Genomic DNA, 18,318 nt, shown 5'->3' on the forward strand with positions numbered 1-18,318 from the left:
GGAATACATGTAACAGCGTTACGTATTTAGAATACAAAATATGAGTAACTGTATTCCGTTACAGTTACAGTTTAAATTGTTGGTATTCTGAATACAGTTACTGTCTTTAAAAATAGATTACATGAAGGGATTACTTTATTTGTTTGTTTTGTTTTATTTGCTCTAAAATTCATATGAGCCACGCATTTCCCATAAACAGATTTAAAAAATGTGCAACCATTTGTGCGCGCACGGTGCACCTGCCACACACCACAAGACAATGGCAATGTTGGAGGGGAGACACAGCCAGGACACTCTCAGGAATGCGTTTTTGACATGGAAATGTAAAGAACATTTTACTTACAACCAGGGGTTAAAGTGGGCTGGAACGATCCAGAAATATAATCTATCTGAAATAAATCTGATTGGCAGTTTCATACATAATAACGTCAACGAGTTCACAGGGCTGCCAACTCTCACGCATTGACCAAGAGACTCACGCAATTGTAATTTTTCACACGCTCTCACGCCACAAGTCCATTTTCTCACGCAGTGAAAAACAAATTCATAACTGATAACGTTGCTGCGCGAAAAGAGACACTGACAGCAGGACAGACGAGACAGAGCAGCACCGTGCAGCAGCGAGTTATTCAGACCATCTGAATAGTGAGAAATATACACAAATCTATTATATTGTAATTTATTCCCATGCATGCTGCTCAGAGTAATCTCAGTCAGCGGCTCTTCTGCGTCTCTCCCTCTCCTCTCGCACCGTGTGCACGCAGGCAGGAGTGAGAGTGAGTTGCTATGGTTACGGGGACGCTCTGTGTCTCTGTCGCTCTGAAACTTTCTCATGATTCCCAATAATAGGTTTTTTAGGTTAGTATGCCTATGCAAAATCATGAATGTAAGCACCTCAATGCTGAAATCTAGTAATATAACTTAATTTTACATTTATGGTTAATATTATACAGGGTTGCTGTTTCTTGACTTAATCCAAGAGATTAGGTGGTGTAGAAATGCAGGAAATTTGTTTTAAATAACTATTTTTTTCTTTAATGTTTGTCTAATGTGTTTTACTCTACTTGATGCTGCGGTTAACTGATGCTGTGGAAATTAAAGAAAGGGTAAAGGAAAACTGAAGACTTTGTTCTCTGGTGGATGCCATTTTTCTTTAGACAGTATCAGTTGCAGGACAAAACATACCACATTTGAGTTTACATACTAGCATAACTTTTCCTCTGAAGACAGTAATAAGGTCATTCCTAAACAAGTGTTAACTACATTCAGTGACCCAGACAAATGGGCTCAGCAAGATGATTTTGAAGTATTCCGAAAGTAATCTAAAGTATTTAGAATACGTTACTTAATAATCTAATGGAATACGTTACAAATTACATTTTAGGGCATGTATTCAGTAATCTGTAGTGGAATACGTTTTAAAACTAACCCTCCCAACACTGATTTTAACGGAATTATGGAATGATAGTTTGCTGAAGAGGAATGCTGCTTTGGCTTCAGTGTAGTATGGAGCAGACATGTGACTCAAGTACCTGCAGTATCCGGTCTTTATAAAGAGAAAAGACAAGGTATTAGTACCTGTCTAATATTGACATTACTGGCCGATTTATCTAACATGTTCAAAAAGTATGACAATGAATTGAATTTGTATTATAATTACTGATATTCAGTGAAATAAATGTAATCAAACAAAAAACAAATAACTTTATAAAAGCTTATTTATTTCTTAATTTCTTCTCAATCAATAAATATTCCCTCCCCATCACTTTTAAACAGTGAAATACTGACAGCCAGACTACAACATCAAACTTTGTTACATTCTGCCCCTGTCCGTCTCTCTGCCTGTTTGCAGAATATCTAAAAAAGTTATGAACAGATTTGCGCAAAACTTTGTGGAAAGGTTGGTCATGGGCAAAGGAAGAGCTGATTAACGCCAGTTGGCCAAAAAGGGGTATGTATGGCGGTGGGTGTCAAAGGCCATGGTTACACCTGTCGTTTCATGCAATTTCAGTCATCCGAATGTGCTCATCAGAATACAACTTGGTGCACCTATATTTGACAGTTAGATCGAGCTCTTAAAACGCATATGTGTGCGGATTTCTTGTTCCCGCCCACTATTTAAATAACCATCCATGGAAATCCAACGTACCCACACACCCCTTCAACATTTAATGAACCGCAAATACTTTTAAAACAGAAAAAACGACTCTGTATGAACAGAAACATTTGTGAGATCGGCTTCACACCCATTCATTTCCTTCTGGTAATCCTGAGGGACTGAGGAATATGGGCTGATTTTATGACATGTACATGCTGTATACGTTTTGAGGTGCCTGATTGCGTCCAGACTATTCTGAGTTCCTAACACAAAGCAAGCCTGTCCAACTTGTGAAGGGGTCTGGCTGATCTGAACACAATATTAGCACAAAGCGACCTTGTTGCATCTAGACATGTATCTTAATGCAACCTGGCATGATCAGATGACTGAGATCACATTGAAACGACAGGTGTAACCATGGACAAATTCATAAACATTTCCTTTTTACAAGTTGTTGCATTTGCAAAATATGAGATTTGAAAGGGTCTTGTCTCCGAGCCGAGCTCGATGTGGCCTCATAATGATTCCACCATGGCTAAAGACCCTCTCAACTGGGGCGCTTGATGCTGGCACTGCAAGCTCTGGCACTGTTCCTATTTGCATCCCAAAATGAGAGACAACCCTGCCCACTGCAAAGGCCAAGATAGTTATTCAACTGTGTCTCTGGACTTCTAGTTGTGTCCTGCTTGCGGTGCTTTCTGTATTCTGAGAATAACCCAGTGCTCTGCTCCACATCTTGGGACTCGGGAGTGTTTCGTCAGATGGCACCACACGTAGAATCAGATCTAATGACAACAAAGACAAAAGCAAGAGTTAATTTAATTTAAAGGGCACTTTCTAACACTTCTGGGCTCATTTTCACACCAACCTGGGCTTTTGTATCCAGACAGTTTTTACGTTGATTCCTTCAATATTTATACATACAATAATCAGTGAAAGCAACCCCCCCCCCATGAAACTTAAACAAAAATTAACCCAACAGCGGTAAATATTAACATAACAAAATAACCAATACATTAATTAGAAGGGCGATATTAGTCATGGGAAGCAGGGACATGTGTTTACACAATGTAGCCTATATAACATGAAGTTTGATGTTGAATGGGGTGTCTATGGGGTGGGGGTGGGATTGTCTACACTGATTATCGTATATATTTAACTGGGGTGCATACCCACGCCCAGGTAGGTGTGAAAATAAGCCCAGAATTGTTAGAAAGTGAACTTCCCCTTTAATTACTATATAGTTCAGTTTGACATGCTTGTATAAAAGGCTCTAAACATTGTTTAAATTGCTGCTACAGCTTTGTGAATGAAAACATGTTCAATGTTCATATTAGACATAATTTGATCATTATGATGCAAAGACATTACTAATACATTACCTAAGACTATGGAAGGTTGTAAATACATAAATTCACTGACCTTTCACCATGTCAGCAACTTATTCTTCAGGTCATCGTTGACAAGGACATCATGGTGAAGCCACATCATTGAGAACGCTGGGTCCAGGACAGCTGCTCTTATGTAGAGTGGGTCTGCAAATGGCAGTGATTCTTCTCCTGGTGCTGCTGCTGACATTCTGACGTTAACAAAGATCCCCCGGAATCTCTTTTTGAGCGAGCCCTGGAGGCTCTTGACCATGCTTCCCAGGAAGCGAACCTGCTGTTTTACGGCCGAAATACATGGGACACGGACGCGGCGCGACACGTCTGCCGCAGAATGCCCGCAACAGAGCGCGTCCATTATAATCAACTGAAGCTGCTACACGGACCATGGAAGCTGCGCAGCTCATCTCTATTTTTGCGCGTCTGGTCTATTTTTTCCCCTTTACGCGCGGCTACACGGCCCTCCATAAAAACTCCATAGAACTGTGTAAAAAACGAGTACAACCTGTTTAAAAATGATTAAAATAAATACCTCATTGTACCAGAGGCAATGTGACACAGCAGAGCAACCTTGTGGGTCTTTTTACATTGCACATTAAAATAAATCAATCAAATCAATGTGTATCCATGATCCTGTAGTTAAAACGATCTAGTTAATTAATTCAGTACCAGTTAATATTGCCTACACTTCCAAACCCTGCATAAACAACTGCATTATCACTTGGCAGAACTGAAAAAACAGTGAATCCAATCATCTATGTGGCACGCAACCACACGCTACAAAGACGGAGTCTGTGTAGCAGGTAAAAAACCCCGCTCCGCCCCGCCTACGTGACGCGTCGCGTCCGTGTCCCATGTATTTCGGCCGTCAGTTTCTCCAAATGGTGGTTTAGGGATAACACAGGGGAGAGCGGCGCTCACTGTCACAATCTTCTCACCCTGTCTGAGATCAGTGGCCTCGGCAAATGGCTGTAGGACATCATACAGCTCCTTCATTAGATTCCACTCTCTAACTGAAAAGACCAGCACATTGTGGCCTGTGGCCTGTGCCCTGAACAACATGGCACAGTTCCTGATGGCTGAACGAGAGCACTGCTTTGATTTGGCAGAGAGTTGAATTCCACCGCGTGTTCACAGCGGCAGGGATCCCTCGCTGCCCAAACCTGTCCTCAAATGCATCTTTAAAGGTGGTAGATGTATGCAGCAGAGAGCTCAATTTGGAGCATTTTGCAAAGGCACTGTTCATGATCCTCGCATCCTTGAGACCGTCACCAACAGGTAACTGCAGCGTGTGGGCAAAGCATTGTTGACGTTTAGGGCTTCCTCTGGTGAGCACCTGGTCCACAGTTTCCTGTTTGCCCCTGGATAGGTCTTCCCACAACTCTGCATCGTCCAGATTTTCGAGTTTTTGTCTGATGTCATATTCCTCACATATGGATTCGAAGGCTTTTGATATTCTTTCTCCTTGTGTGTTCCTTTGAATCTGTTGCAAGTAGGAATTCAGCTGAATTCCCTCAGTCGTTGCCAATACATGGACAGTGACTCCCAAAAAGCCACGCATTCTCCTGTCTGACCAAATATCCACTGTAACTGATACATGGTCTGCACTAGCAAGAAGCAATTTTATTTTCTCTTGACTCTCTGCAACAAGGGATTCTACCTTTGAGGTCACTGTCCTGCGACAGACAGGCAGGTACTTGGAGTCAGCCACAGACAGGAAGTGTCGGAAATGCTGGTTCTCTGTGATTGAAAGAGGCATGTTGCATCCTATCACCAGGTCCGTTACAATGACATTTGTTATAGCTTTCTGTTTTGGATGGTCAGCAGAATAAACTTCCTGAGGGTGAACCTGGACGAACTGAGAAATTACTGGCTGCGTAGAATCAGCGCAGACCAGTCTCTTCTTTTGATACTCTGCAAATCTGTGAAACAGAAGCAAAAATAAAGTATGGTTAAATATTAGTTCATTATGGATTAAATGTAGATTTAAAAGGCCCATTTCACACTTAGAGCGACAACTATAAAGATAACTATAAACTATAACGATATACTGTTGCTCAAGTGTTCACACTACAGCAATATTGGTGCTGAATATTCAGAGAAAAAAATGGAGCATGATTACTTTATCGACGTGCTTTTATTTTACTCGCTCGCTAAAATAAATAACGACATAGCCGAAGGATTTGGGTTCATGCATTGCCGCAAAAGAGAGATGGCAGATAATAATGCTCTTTTATGGCGCTTTCATAACATTACTGTGCTTTGTTTATATGAGAGCTAATTGTACTAATGGTCACCAAGTGAAGCTATTCATTTCTTTACCAGTAGGTGACTCTGCACACCACATCTACTGTGGATGTGGTGTGCAGAGTCCTGTAGCCCATGTTGAGAGAAACACCTGAATGCACCGTGGCTAAACGGGTTTCAACAGGCTACTGGAGACACATGTTGTTCCCTCCCGGTCATATTGAAAACACAGGATAATAGCGCATTTGCAGTCAGGTTGGCCAAGAGATTATGCTATTTTATTAGCATCACGCTAGCAAAAGGTAGCGATTTAACTAGCTTCCAGGTCAGTAAACAGCCTTACCGCTAATCCCAAGAGCTGTTCCGATCCCGACCGATATGTCACGTTTCTTTTCAACATTTTTAGAGGCGATGGTCTTTGTCAAACAGCGCCGGGTTCCTCTGGACTTCTGTCATCAGTTCCTCAGCAGCAGCTCCATCACTGCAGTGAACTACTGAACTCTCAAGTCAAGTTAAGTCACGAGTCATTAACTTCTAAGTCCAAGTCGGGTCTCAAATCATTTATTTTCTGTGAAGTCAAGTTGCAAGTCATCAAAACAGTGACTTGAGTCGACTCGAGTCCACGTCATAATGACTCGAGTCCACATCTCTGCATAAAACCAAAATTGACACCATTTAAAAGCAGCCCACTTTGGCTGACAATATAAAGTGGAAAACATACAAAACTATCGTAACCCCCCCCCCCACACACACACACATACTTATAATACATACAACTGTAATGTTGTGCATAATGTTATGCATTCAGCAATGTGTGGATATGCTCTTTCGAGTAGAGACCCAGATGAATGAAAATAAATTAGACATCAGCTTTCACATTACAATATATCAAGACCCAATTAGTGTCACAATGTCTGTAAAATATTATGATATCCAACACACTCATAATTTTGCCCAGCCCTACCGGCCATCATCATTGTCAAATTCTGCGATTCCACTTACATGTACTGTGGTTATCATCAGAACTGGTCCCAGGACTCTGATCCAATAGAACTGTTGATGCACCACTTTAGTCAGCGTCATAATCTTCTCCCGTGTCACTTGCTGAGAAGTCAATGCAACGCCTCTTCTTTGGATGGCCCCTCTCTCGTGTAGGCCCCTGCCTCTTTTGTGGGGACTTCACGTTCAGCAGCCTCTTGTGAAGATTACTGTAAATGCTCATCTGTGGCAAATAAAATTTGAATCATTTTGAGAGAAAAAATAAAAATGAAAGCCTTGACTACTTTTTTAAAAAAATGTCACAGAGAAACGACAGTGAATAAAAAAAAAGAAAAAAAATCGAGAAATACTTCATAACCAACAAAGTGCAAGAAATAAGCAGTCCCAAATTTGAATGGCTTACATGTTTAACAGGTTTTTCTTTTTCTTGTAGCATGGGATAATACTCCACTACTGTCTTAGCCATAGCAGTGAGTTCATGTTTGGAAGGGTACCGGACCTCCTCGCCTTGTAGACTTGCCCTCAGGATGGAAATCATGCTGGTGACTGTGTTCCTCACCAGCCTGCATCCCAGCTTCTTGGACATGACACATTCCCCCTCTCTGCCAGTGTGGGCCATCTCAAAGTGGTGCTTAAGAGCTTGTTCCAACTCACTGTCTGTATAGACCACATATTCTGGTGGACTGGGTAGCTACAGGTAACCTGACTAGCCAGATGGTTTGTTACACAGAACCATCTGGGAAGTCGCCATTGGAAACTGTTTGGAAAAGGGCAGGCACTTTCAAAAAATACTTGGCAGGTGATTGGATGAACCATCTGTCTATCACCGTCTATCACGGGCTAACTTCAACCAATCAGATCAACGAACCATATAAACAAACTCTTGCCAAGCCAGTCGGGAGAAGAAAAGCCAGAAAAGCCTTCAGTGCCGTTCTTTGCTCTTCTTTCAATGAAGAAATACTTTCCAGTTCAGAAATAACTGATGTTATAGCAGCATCTACGCTAGCCTCTTTAGGAGCCACCATTGTTGTGAACGAACAGTCGCTTCTCGCTGTCGCCACACCTAAACCAAGCCCGTAGCTGCCCTCATAGGACATTGGTTGGTCCGCACCGCTGTGGTTCGGCCACAAACGCATAGCTTGAAGCCTGGCAAGATGGATTCTCGCGAATCCAGCTGCCTCTCAAGGTAAAGCTACAGGGTCTTTGGGCTTTTCTTCACCAAAGGAGTGGATGCTTGGGGGTAGACTATAAGTGTTCCACTAGGTGAAGACATAGTACCTGTTTCAGCAGAGCCAGCTTTATCTTTTAAGATGGGATTCTCATCCTACAGCAGCAGATCAAAAAAAAAATTACAAGTTAATTACAAATTACAATCAGATACAACATGTCTTGTGCAACTTGTTTTCAGAGCAAAGTAGGTAACCAAAGCCCACACTCTTTTCCTCCTAAGAAAGTGTTCTGGCCCAGGAAAAAGGTCTCTCAAATCATCACGAGTGACGCCTGGATTCCACCGGGGGCAGCTGCGTCGCGTTCCAGCTGCGACGCAGTATTGTCGTCCTCTGCACGGCTTCATACCACACCGGGAGAGTGTTTTGTCTGGCCGATTTGTTTGACTTGCTGATTTGGTCATTTTTCCTTGATTTTTGTGCTTCTACCAGTAGGCTACGTAGTTAAATGGTTTCTTTTTTTGTCTGTTTTAATTGTGTTTATTGTTGTTATTTCCTACTTTGTTGTGCTGTAGCCTACAGACAAAGTTAATACAGCTAAGTCCAGTCCTCCTGCTAACAGGCACTGTTAGCAGGACACTTGCATTTCTTCTCCCTTTTTCCTCGGTTATAACATTGATGATGTGATATACGATCGGGACTCTGCACAGGGTGTTTTATTTTGAAAATTGACCGGATGCTCTACCGTTCCTATGTCTGACTTCCTGCCCAGCTCGATCTGCTCTGTGCAGCTTGACGCGGCTTCCGTCAAAAATAGACTAGGTGCGTATTTTTAGCAGAGCGGAGAGCCGCTTCTGGGACGCTTCTGAAACACGCTGCGGCGCGTCTGGTGGAATCACAAGCATTGTCTGGAGTGGCCGCGATCAGCTCCGGCGGCCGCGTTGCAGCCGGAACGCGACGCAGCCGCCTCCAGTGGAATCCGGGCGTGAGGGTGTGCAGCAACACCTCATCAATGTTGGCAGCTATAAAGACAGCAGGAGCATTACTATGCAACATTTTACAATCAAAACATAGTATTTAGCTTTTTAACACCCAAACATGACATACCATTTAAAATTGACACTAACATCATCAAGATCTTTTTTTACAGTATGATGCTTATCTTGGATCTCAAGTCCTGCAGCAGTCGAAAGTTGCGATAGCCTAGATGAAAGCTAATGTGGGATCTACTGTGCACGAGCAACGGGGAATAAGAATCCTAGACAGCTCAGCAGTTTGCAGGCTAGAAACTACCAGTATGAAAATAGAAGCACAACAACATACATCTAATTCATAGTTATTAGAGCTAGCTAGAGTTATTAGAACATCTTCAACTGTTTTAAATGTCATGCTTGTCATTTTAACAAAATAAGCAGCATAATTAATGAGTTCATGTGTTACCTTTGGATGGTTACCGGAATAATTGTGATATAACTTTAAAAGTATTAATCTGGTGTCCAGCCCTTGTGAATCGCAGTTTTCAGCACTCTTCGAAGTTGCATGGCGATTCATAAGGGTCTGGACGCAAGCCTATCCACCACTGATTCGATGACGTAATTTCGTGCCCCAACCGATTGGTTGCTGTTAGTTCTCAATGATCAAACTCTTTGACCAATCACAGTAGCAAAGCAGATTGATGTAATCTGGAGGTGCCCCACAGCAACAACAATCATGGCGGCATTCACTTCCCAGTGAAGACAACAGTGTGTTATTGTTGTACATACCATTTTTGAGTGAGATGGACCTCGTCAACGACAATTCCAAGCAACCGATCCTTAACCGTCGGCGACGATATCATTTGTCATCATTTGTTGCCACTTGTCGTCGAGCACCCAGGCCCCCAGACTACTTGATTGTCCCTCATTCTTCCTGTATTTCCTTTGCAGAGTCCACTCCAAGTCGTATGGAAGAAATATCAAATTTTGCGGCCTCTTCACTCGATCTTCCATAAGAGCGACCAACGGACAAATGACAATAATTTGGCAGTCCCATTTCTGTAGCCACCAGAGGAGCAAGCAGGTAAATGAAGCTCTTACCAAAGCCGGTGGGAAGCACCACGAATACATCCTGACCTCTTAAAAAGGCTTTTAAACACATGGACACTTTTTAAGGACTGACGAAATCGCTAAATCTAGCTTGCTATCATCCAATTCCTTTTCCGGTGCTGCTGACATGGTTGTTGTTGTTGTTGCTATGGTTGCTGTGCTCTTTAATGGCGTCATCAGTAGATTAGTCCCGCCTACATCAACCAGGCAATCAGGTATCTCGGACAGTTATCGGTCCGAAATAACTGCCAGTGGATAGGCTTGCGTCCAGACCCTTATGAATCGCCATGCAAATTCGAAGAGTGCTGAAAACTGCGATTCATAGGGGCTGGACTATAAAAGTATAGGATAAACCCCGTAATTTACAAGCCACTTATTTTGTTAAAATGACAAGCATGACATTTAAAACGGTTGAAAATGTTCCCTTTAAATTGATAAAATTATTGTCAATGAATTAGACTGATCATCCAAAGACTTAACAAAATATATTATGATAACAAACTTTCTTAAACGCACAATATGTAGGGGTCTCTCTATCAAAACAATAACAAAAGACGGAGTTTGATGACGTCGTGAAGTAGCGTGGGATCATGGGAGTTGTTGTCTTCATTGTTAAACAACCACCATTGCCGTTTTATTTTTAGGTTAGGATTCCTTCAGTGTTCATTATTCAGGAGGTTTTTACCAGGAGCCGAATTATCCGAAAAGATCTCCTTCTCTCCAAAACAAACGGACCCAATAAATAAAACTGGTAAAAACACTGAATAAAGCAGTTTCACGTTAAAAATCTGTGTTTCTCTGACGCTCTTCGGGGGGGGGGGGCGGGGGCTGCGAGCTGAGCTGTTTGCTCAGCTTGTTTCTCCGATAACTTAAGATCCAGACGTCCGATGACTAAAAAATCCTTAATCCGGTTAAAAGATATCTAGTTAAACACGACCAAGATCTAAAAAGTGATGGTGACGTGACTTGAAACAGTAAGAAAGTAGTCGGCTGGAAATGTTTTAATGTCCGGTCATCCGGCCGACAGCCGCATAGACATACGTAAATTATATACGACCAAATGAAACGCACCGTTACCTTGAGTAAAATTAAAGATTTCTTTGGGTTTGAACATTGTTGGAAACATTTGGGATAATGTAAGTACACAACTCAAAAAAATATATAACATAGGTCTAGTCGTTTTATATTTTAATGTGGAAATGTTACATATTGTACCTAAATAAGTGGATAAAAAAACAAACAATTAAGACATATCACAATCTGCGTAAATAGTGACGATAAAATAAAACATTTGTGGATAATAGGATGATTTGTAATTGCTAAAGCATATGTTTTTGTAATTTTTATATTGCAATACTTAATAAGATAAATTGAGTCATTTAAGGAACCCCCCTAATTGTAATTGTTGATATGGTATTGACCAAGCCAACGCGCCAAAGGCCGCCAGTTCAGCAGGAAGTAGTTTCCGAAATGCAGTGGCAATTTACTGTCTGACAGCACTTTGTGGACCAGTCAACGTTGGACTGTTATACTGTACTGTCGTGAGTCGTGGTTTGCTAAAATAATTTTTGTGTCGCTATACTAGTAAGATTCAAGTTTACCTTTAGCTGAGATTTTCCATAGGCTGTTGCATTCACTGTCATCTGCTCCTCAGTTCAGAAGGTTTTTGGCAGAACAGTAGCATTAACATTGAAGTCTCTCCTGAGCCATATTAACACAGCACATGGTCGCAATCCAGATTTCCATGTTATATGTGGAATTGATGTTTGCACCGAAGAATACAGAGTTTTCAACTCATTCTTTTACCATATCAAACGCAGACGTGCTCTGTATCTTGCAACTGGGCACCCGCCTACTGGGTGGATGACAACTACATCCCAGCCATCTAGAGTTGGAGGTGAACATTTTTTTTTCTGACTGTGCCACTGTAACAAGAGGGATGCAAAGGACCAGCAGTGAAGTCAGCACACCTGTCACATCACAGCATGAGCAGCAGCTTAAGGATTTCCTGATTCACCCTTCTGATGATTAGGTAAGATGTAGCAGGGCGCTTTCAGACCGCAAAGTCCAAACCAGAGTTTGCTAGGTTGTTACATTGTATTGGACCGGTTCGTTTCACACTGACTATAATATCAAGCGGACCTATTGGACAGATAACTACAATGGCATCCAGAGGGCGTTCACATTATAATGCTACACCTTGCCATTGAACTACCCTGTAGTATTCTGGGGGACTTCTATTAATCCTCTGTGATGCGTCGCACGTAGGTCTACTTCCTCTGGGGCAGCCGGTAGGTTTCTCTCTAGCTAGTGATATTTCAAGGCATAAAATATTGTTAATGACGAGCGGCTCCTTGCCGACCGAAAAAGGAGAAAAGAATATCATGACTGACTCCACAGCCGCTATAATACCGAGCAAGCTAGAGTCGGAAACTCTTTCCTCGTTGCTGTAATTTGGCTAAAAACAACCAAACAACCCGCTGTGAAAGAGCATGTCGTCATTTCCTCTCTTTGCTTTGGAAAATGGACCACTGTTAGACCCGCAAACGTAATAACGTCCCACAAACGTAATAACCCACAAACGTAATACAAATCTGCAGCTTTTAATGTAATAATCCCACCAATGTAATAAGTTTCCCACAAACGTAATAGCAGTTGCCTACCGCAAACGTAATACGTCATTTCCCGCAAACATAATAACTATTACGTTTGCGGGAAGGTGAAAATCTTCAGCTTTCAAAATTGTAATAACTTGCCACAAATATAATAAATCACTAATATAATAAAAATCTGCAGCTTATACAAGTTGCTAACTCTATATATCTTCAAAAGCCAATGACATTTTCTTCCCACATATTGTTGTCCTTTAGGTTCTTGCCTGTTTAGACTGATCAAGTGTTGTGTATACAAATGAGCAATAAATCCCAAACATATTTATTCCAGATTTCTTCAAGGTTTTACTACAAAGACAAGTGCAAAAAAACACAGGATTGGCAAAAACATTGTAAAGGTTTATAACCAATCATAGTAACCCTATACAAAAGCTTCAGTATGAATTTGCTCAGCAATTAAAATATTTAATATATGTAAACAACAATATGTAAACAATGCAAAGTATTGTTTTAGTAACAAGAGGTCAGTAACAACTGGATATTATTTATCCTCACTAAACACAATAGTAGCCTATGTTTGAACCATGTAAGTAAAAGATGTCGGCATATCGTAAGCCAACATATGTATTTTGAACATACATATGAAAAATATTGTTTTAGTAACAAGAGTAACAAGAGGTCAGTAACAACTGGATATTATTTATCCTCACTAAACACAATAGTAGCCTATGTTTGAACCATGTAAATAAAAGATGTCAGCATATCGTAAGCCAACATATGTATTTTGAACATACATACATACATACATACATACATACATACATAAGTCTTTCAATCTTTGAAATAATGAAAACAAAACATTTCTCAAAACTTCTGAAAATTAAAGGCTTGCAAACAATTAATGACTAAATGAATCTGAATTCCCCCGTATGTAACAGAACATTTCCAAGATAAAATAAAAGGATAAATAACATGTTACATTTACTTCCAAAAAAAGTCTTTCACCTTGTAATGCCCAAAAGTTAAGTGTGTCAGAGTCATCCAAGCTCTCATCCACTTATTATTGTTTGAGAAAAGTTCTTTGATACGTTGCGCTAAACCGCTGTTCCGACCTGCTGCTTTGTACAGTTTCAGAACACTGATATCTGTGTCATGATTTTTGTCTATATCAAGATGTTCAGACAACGGCTGTCTGATATAGATCCTGGGAAGGTGTCTTCCAGTTAATTCTCTGAACAGTGGGGACACTCTATTGAATGTGCCAATCATGGACATGTCCAAATCCAGGGTGTGTCTAATAATCATGGACACAATTTCTTCTGGAAGTGTCAGGGTAGCTTCTTCAGGAATGCCAAAAGCATGATCAGAAAGGCCTGCATCCGCTTCATCACTGTGGTCTTCATTGCCTTGATTACAAGTGCTTGTAGTGCTCATCACTACAAGTGCTACTAAAATAGTTACAATGACTAACACTGTGTCCTAACAGCAAGTGACACGGGCGAGCAATGACACTGTTCAGAGAATTACCTAAAAGACACCTTCCCTGGATCTATGTCTGATATCCATTGCCTGAACATATCGATATAGACAAAAATCACGCGTTATCAGTGTTATGAAACTGTACAAGCTGGTCAAAACTGGTCAGAACTGTGGTTTTACACAACTATCAAATAATTATTTCAAACAATAATAGGTGAATGAGAGCTTGGATGACACTTAACATAAAGACTTTTATTTAAAGTAAATGTAACATATAATTTATCCTTTTCTTTTGTCTGGGAAATTTTCAGTTAGGTACAGGGGAATTCAGATTCTTTCCTGCATTCACTGACATTAATTTAAGCTCACCTGATGTCAGTCATTAATCGTTTGCAAGCCTTTAATTTTCAGTCTTAAGACTTAAATCTTGAGAAATGTTTCCTTTTCATTATTTCAAAGAATGAAAGACTGTTCAAAATACATATTCAAGTTTTTGGCTTTTGATATGCAGACATATTTTATTTAAATGGTCCAAACATAGGCTACTATTGTGTTTAAAGGGATACTCCATCCAAAACATGATTCTACCGACAAATGATTCTAAAAAATGAGTTTACTGGCTCCAAACAGGAATTAAAATTAGGTAATAGGGATAAATAATATCCAGCTGTTACTGTCAATCAATACTTCATATTCTTTACTTGTGCATAGTTTAATTGTATAGCAGGTGAGTTTGTACTGAAACTTTTGTGTAGGGTTAACTATGATTGGTTGTAAATCTTTCATTGCTAGAGTGACATCATACTGTTTTTGCCTCTCCTGAGATTTTTTACACTTGGCTTTGTAATAGCACCTGGAATAAATCTGGAATTAATATGATGGGGTTTAATTGCAACAACACTTGATCAGTCTAAACAGGCAAGAACCTAAAGGACAAGAATATGTGGGAAGAAAATGTCATTGGCTGTTAGACATTTACAGAGACATAGACATTTAGAGTTAGCAACTTGTATAAGCTGCAGATTTTGATTATATTAGTGATTTATTACATTTGTGGGAAGTTCAGGGTGCATCTGTGCATAACAAAATCCAGTTCCAACCGGACACTCAAGGCCATCTCTGGTCAGAACCTTTGTTTATCTCAAACCGGTGGAGAATGGAAAATTACTGAAGACAAAGACAGCATTCAACTGAGAAATGTATCATGCTTGATACATGATGAACATAATGGCCAGGTTCTGGAGATAAAAGATTTGACAGCGGTTTGTAAATTTCTACACAGAGTTCTCATAATAACACAAATAACACAGATATTAAAGAAATAAAAGACATAGAATAGTATAATAGTGTAATTTCCTCCACAATTCCTCCCCTTGAGCATTCTATGCTCACTCAAACATGAGAAATCATACAAAAGAAACTTATCACATGTTTATCTTATAACTAGTGTGCAATACAGGCAAGAGTATCACAAGTCATCCTGAGCAAGACGCTCAGAGCCGTAGTTGTAAGAAGTTGTGCTTAGGCTCCTAATGAGAAATTAACCAAAAACTCTTGCGGGTGCTTTATTGTTTGACTGACCATGGAAGAGACAAAAGATTGACTGCTCACCTCAAAAAAAAAAAACCCTCATCAACATAGTATGACAATAACATGATAAAACACCAAACATAATTCTAAAAAAGGATGATACCTTGTTTGATTCTGACTCTCATCTTAAACCTTCAATGAAGCTGATAATCTGCTGAAGCACTTCACGCTTTCAACATCAAAACTCTATACACATCCTGTAGTACAGTTACAAAACAGTAAAAATGCAGTTATGACTCTCATGTACCCATCTGCACTGATAATTATAGGTGAGTCAATAGGTTATGCATCAAAAGTAAGCAATAGAATCAAACTGTACCCATGAAGCAAAACACTAGATAAAAACGTCCATGGCTGCAACTCAAGATGCAGCTATGATATTATAAAAAGGTAAAAATAGAAAAATAGTCACACTAACTATAAATCTATAATCTATAAATCATCAAAACAGTAGGATATAAAAGTAAAATGTAAAAAATAGTAATGCATGTAAGATCAATGAAATTATACACATTTAAAAATTAACCCATACAAATTTTAAATCATCATTAATCAATTTAATAATCAACTTAATAAACCCCTCTCTGGCAGTTTATTAGGCAAAAAATTCCTTCACAATCGTAATTCAAATGTTGCCGTTACTTCATATTGCAGAATATGCCGTTATTGTGCTAACATATGGTTTCAGGAAGCATAACACACTTCTAATGAGAATTAAAAGTTAGGATCAAAAACATCATCATCTGAATCATCGTCCTCATATGTAGGAATCCAACCTGGGAGTGGAAACAGATAAGGATTTTCATCTTGCTCACCACTGGGTATTTTAATGTATTGCTGGATAGTAGGGCCCATCACATTTCCTACCCATCGTAGGAGCATGGCCCTCACACAAGTCAAAAGTACAGTGCAAAAACATATCATCAATCCCAGCACCATCAACACAGGTATCAGCAATTGAACCACCATTGCACCCCAGGGACCCAAATGGTCATACAGCCATTGTGTAGCACTGAATCCTGCAGAAGGAGAAGGTGCAAAGTGGTCTGCAAGGTTATTTAGGACCTCAATTAACTGTGTGATATTGTCATGTAGGTCTGGAAGAAGCACACAACATGCTGAACCAGTTAGATTTAAAGCTGCACACATCCCCCCCCTCGGTTGCAAAAATGTAGTCTAGCGCCATTTCATGCTTCAAAATGACCTCCCTATGGTTTCAGGCAGCGTTGTTCAAGGCCTCAAGGGTAGCTGTGTTGTTATTCATGTAACAGTACATGGCATAGGTGATGTTATCAATGTGGTCTGCCAGAAATATAACACCATACCAAGGGAATAAGCCAATGCCCCACTTCTCACCCAAACTAATTCCACGGCACACATAATATGACGGAAATTAGGTATTTGCTCTCACTGTCAGACCCTTGTTACGCAGTCTATCGTCTGTTGAATTGTCTGGGAAAGTCCATTGTTGGTAGCACAAGGGTCTGCAGGCAGTATTTAAGTATTTCAAGTCAATGTGGTTATATTGGTTCACTATGTTCAGACATGCTGCTGTGGTGAAATTGTGGTGTGTGTCAGCTTCTATGGCGTTCCTTGAAATGGTCAGTACGCAATTGGTTACATCTCTGCTAGCCGGACGACTGTCCAGAGGGAGAGTATCCTCATGTGACAGTGCAGTCGGAAAACATGCCAGGCATGATGTGTTAGGATGTGCTGCATGCCCTTGTGCCAGCACCCAGTGATACCAGCTGTTTCTCTGCCACTCAGCTGGGACATGCAGGTCTTCTGGCTTGTACCACCATGTTGCGGATCTCTTTCGCCTACGGAGCTGTGTGGCGGCTGTGGGTGTCGAGTCCCCCCCTGGAGGATGAGCAGTCGTGTTGGTCCTCAACGCAGGTGGGATGTGGATCAGTATGATGGGCACAAGAACCACAACTGCTATGATCAGAAAACAGCAGAGTGTGCCCCGCATGCCACATGCGCGTGTTCCTGAAGGGGTGCCACGGGGAGCCACAGGCGTGGCCTCGGCGGTGGCTGCATCTCAAACATCCCTCGGAGGCCCTCAGTAGGTTTTTAAACCTCAGGGAGAGCTGGCTTTAGTCACACCCACACCGTCTGGTCCTGGAGCCTTCTTGCAGTGACTGGCGTGGATCCAAGTGGCTCTCTCTGCGACCTTCACTGCTGAGGCGGTAGTCAGGAGGATCTGGAATGGTCCGGTCCACCTGGGCGCCTTCCAGCCTTTACTCCTGGAGTCTTTCACCACGATCCACTCTCCGGGATTCAGGTTGTGCAGGTCTCCCTCGACCTCTCTGGGCAGGGCGTCTTTCACCTGTCTGTGGATGTCAGTCAACACAGAGGACAAGTTTGCACAATAACGCAACATTTCATCATCACATTCCTCTGTTGTGGGGAGCTGTCTTTTCTGGGGCCCAATCCCCGTGTTCATAGGTCTGCCAAAAAGAATCTCAAATGGACTCAGGCCATTTCTCTTCCTGATTCTGGCCCTCATTTGTGTCAGGACTAAAGGTAGTGCCTTTGTCCAGCTTAGTCCTGTTTCAGCACAACATTTAGCCAATTTATTTTTTAGAGTGCCATTTTCTCTTTCAACAGCACCTCCACTGGCTGGATGATATGCACAGTGGTATTTTAAGTCAATTC

Source organism: Centroberyx affinis, unplaced genomic scaffold (genome assembly GCF_046629955.1).
Source record: "Centroberyx affinis isolate AG114_WGS23_722 - 3 ecotype Tasmania unplaced genomic scaffold, CSIRO-AGI_Caff_v1 ptg000748l_1, whole genome shotgun sequence".
NCBI lineage: Eukaryota > Metazoa > Chordata > Actinopteri > Beryciformes > Berycidae > Centroberyx > Centroberyx affinis.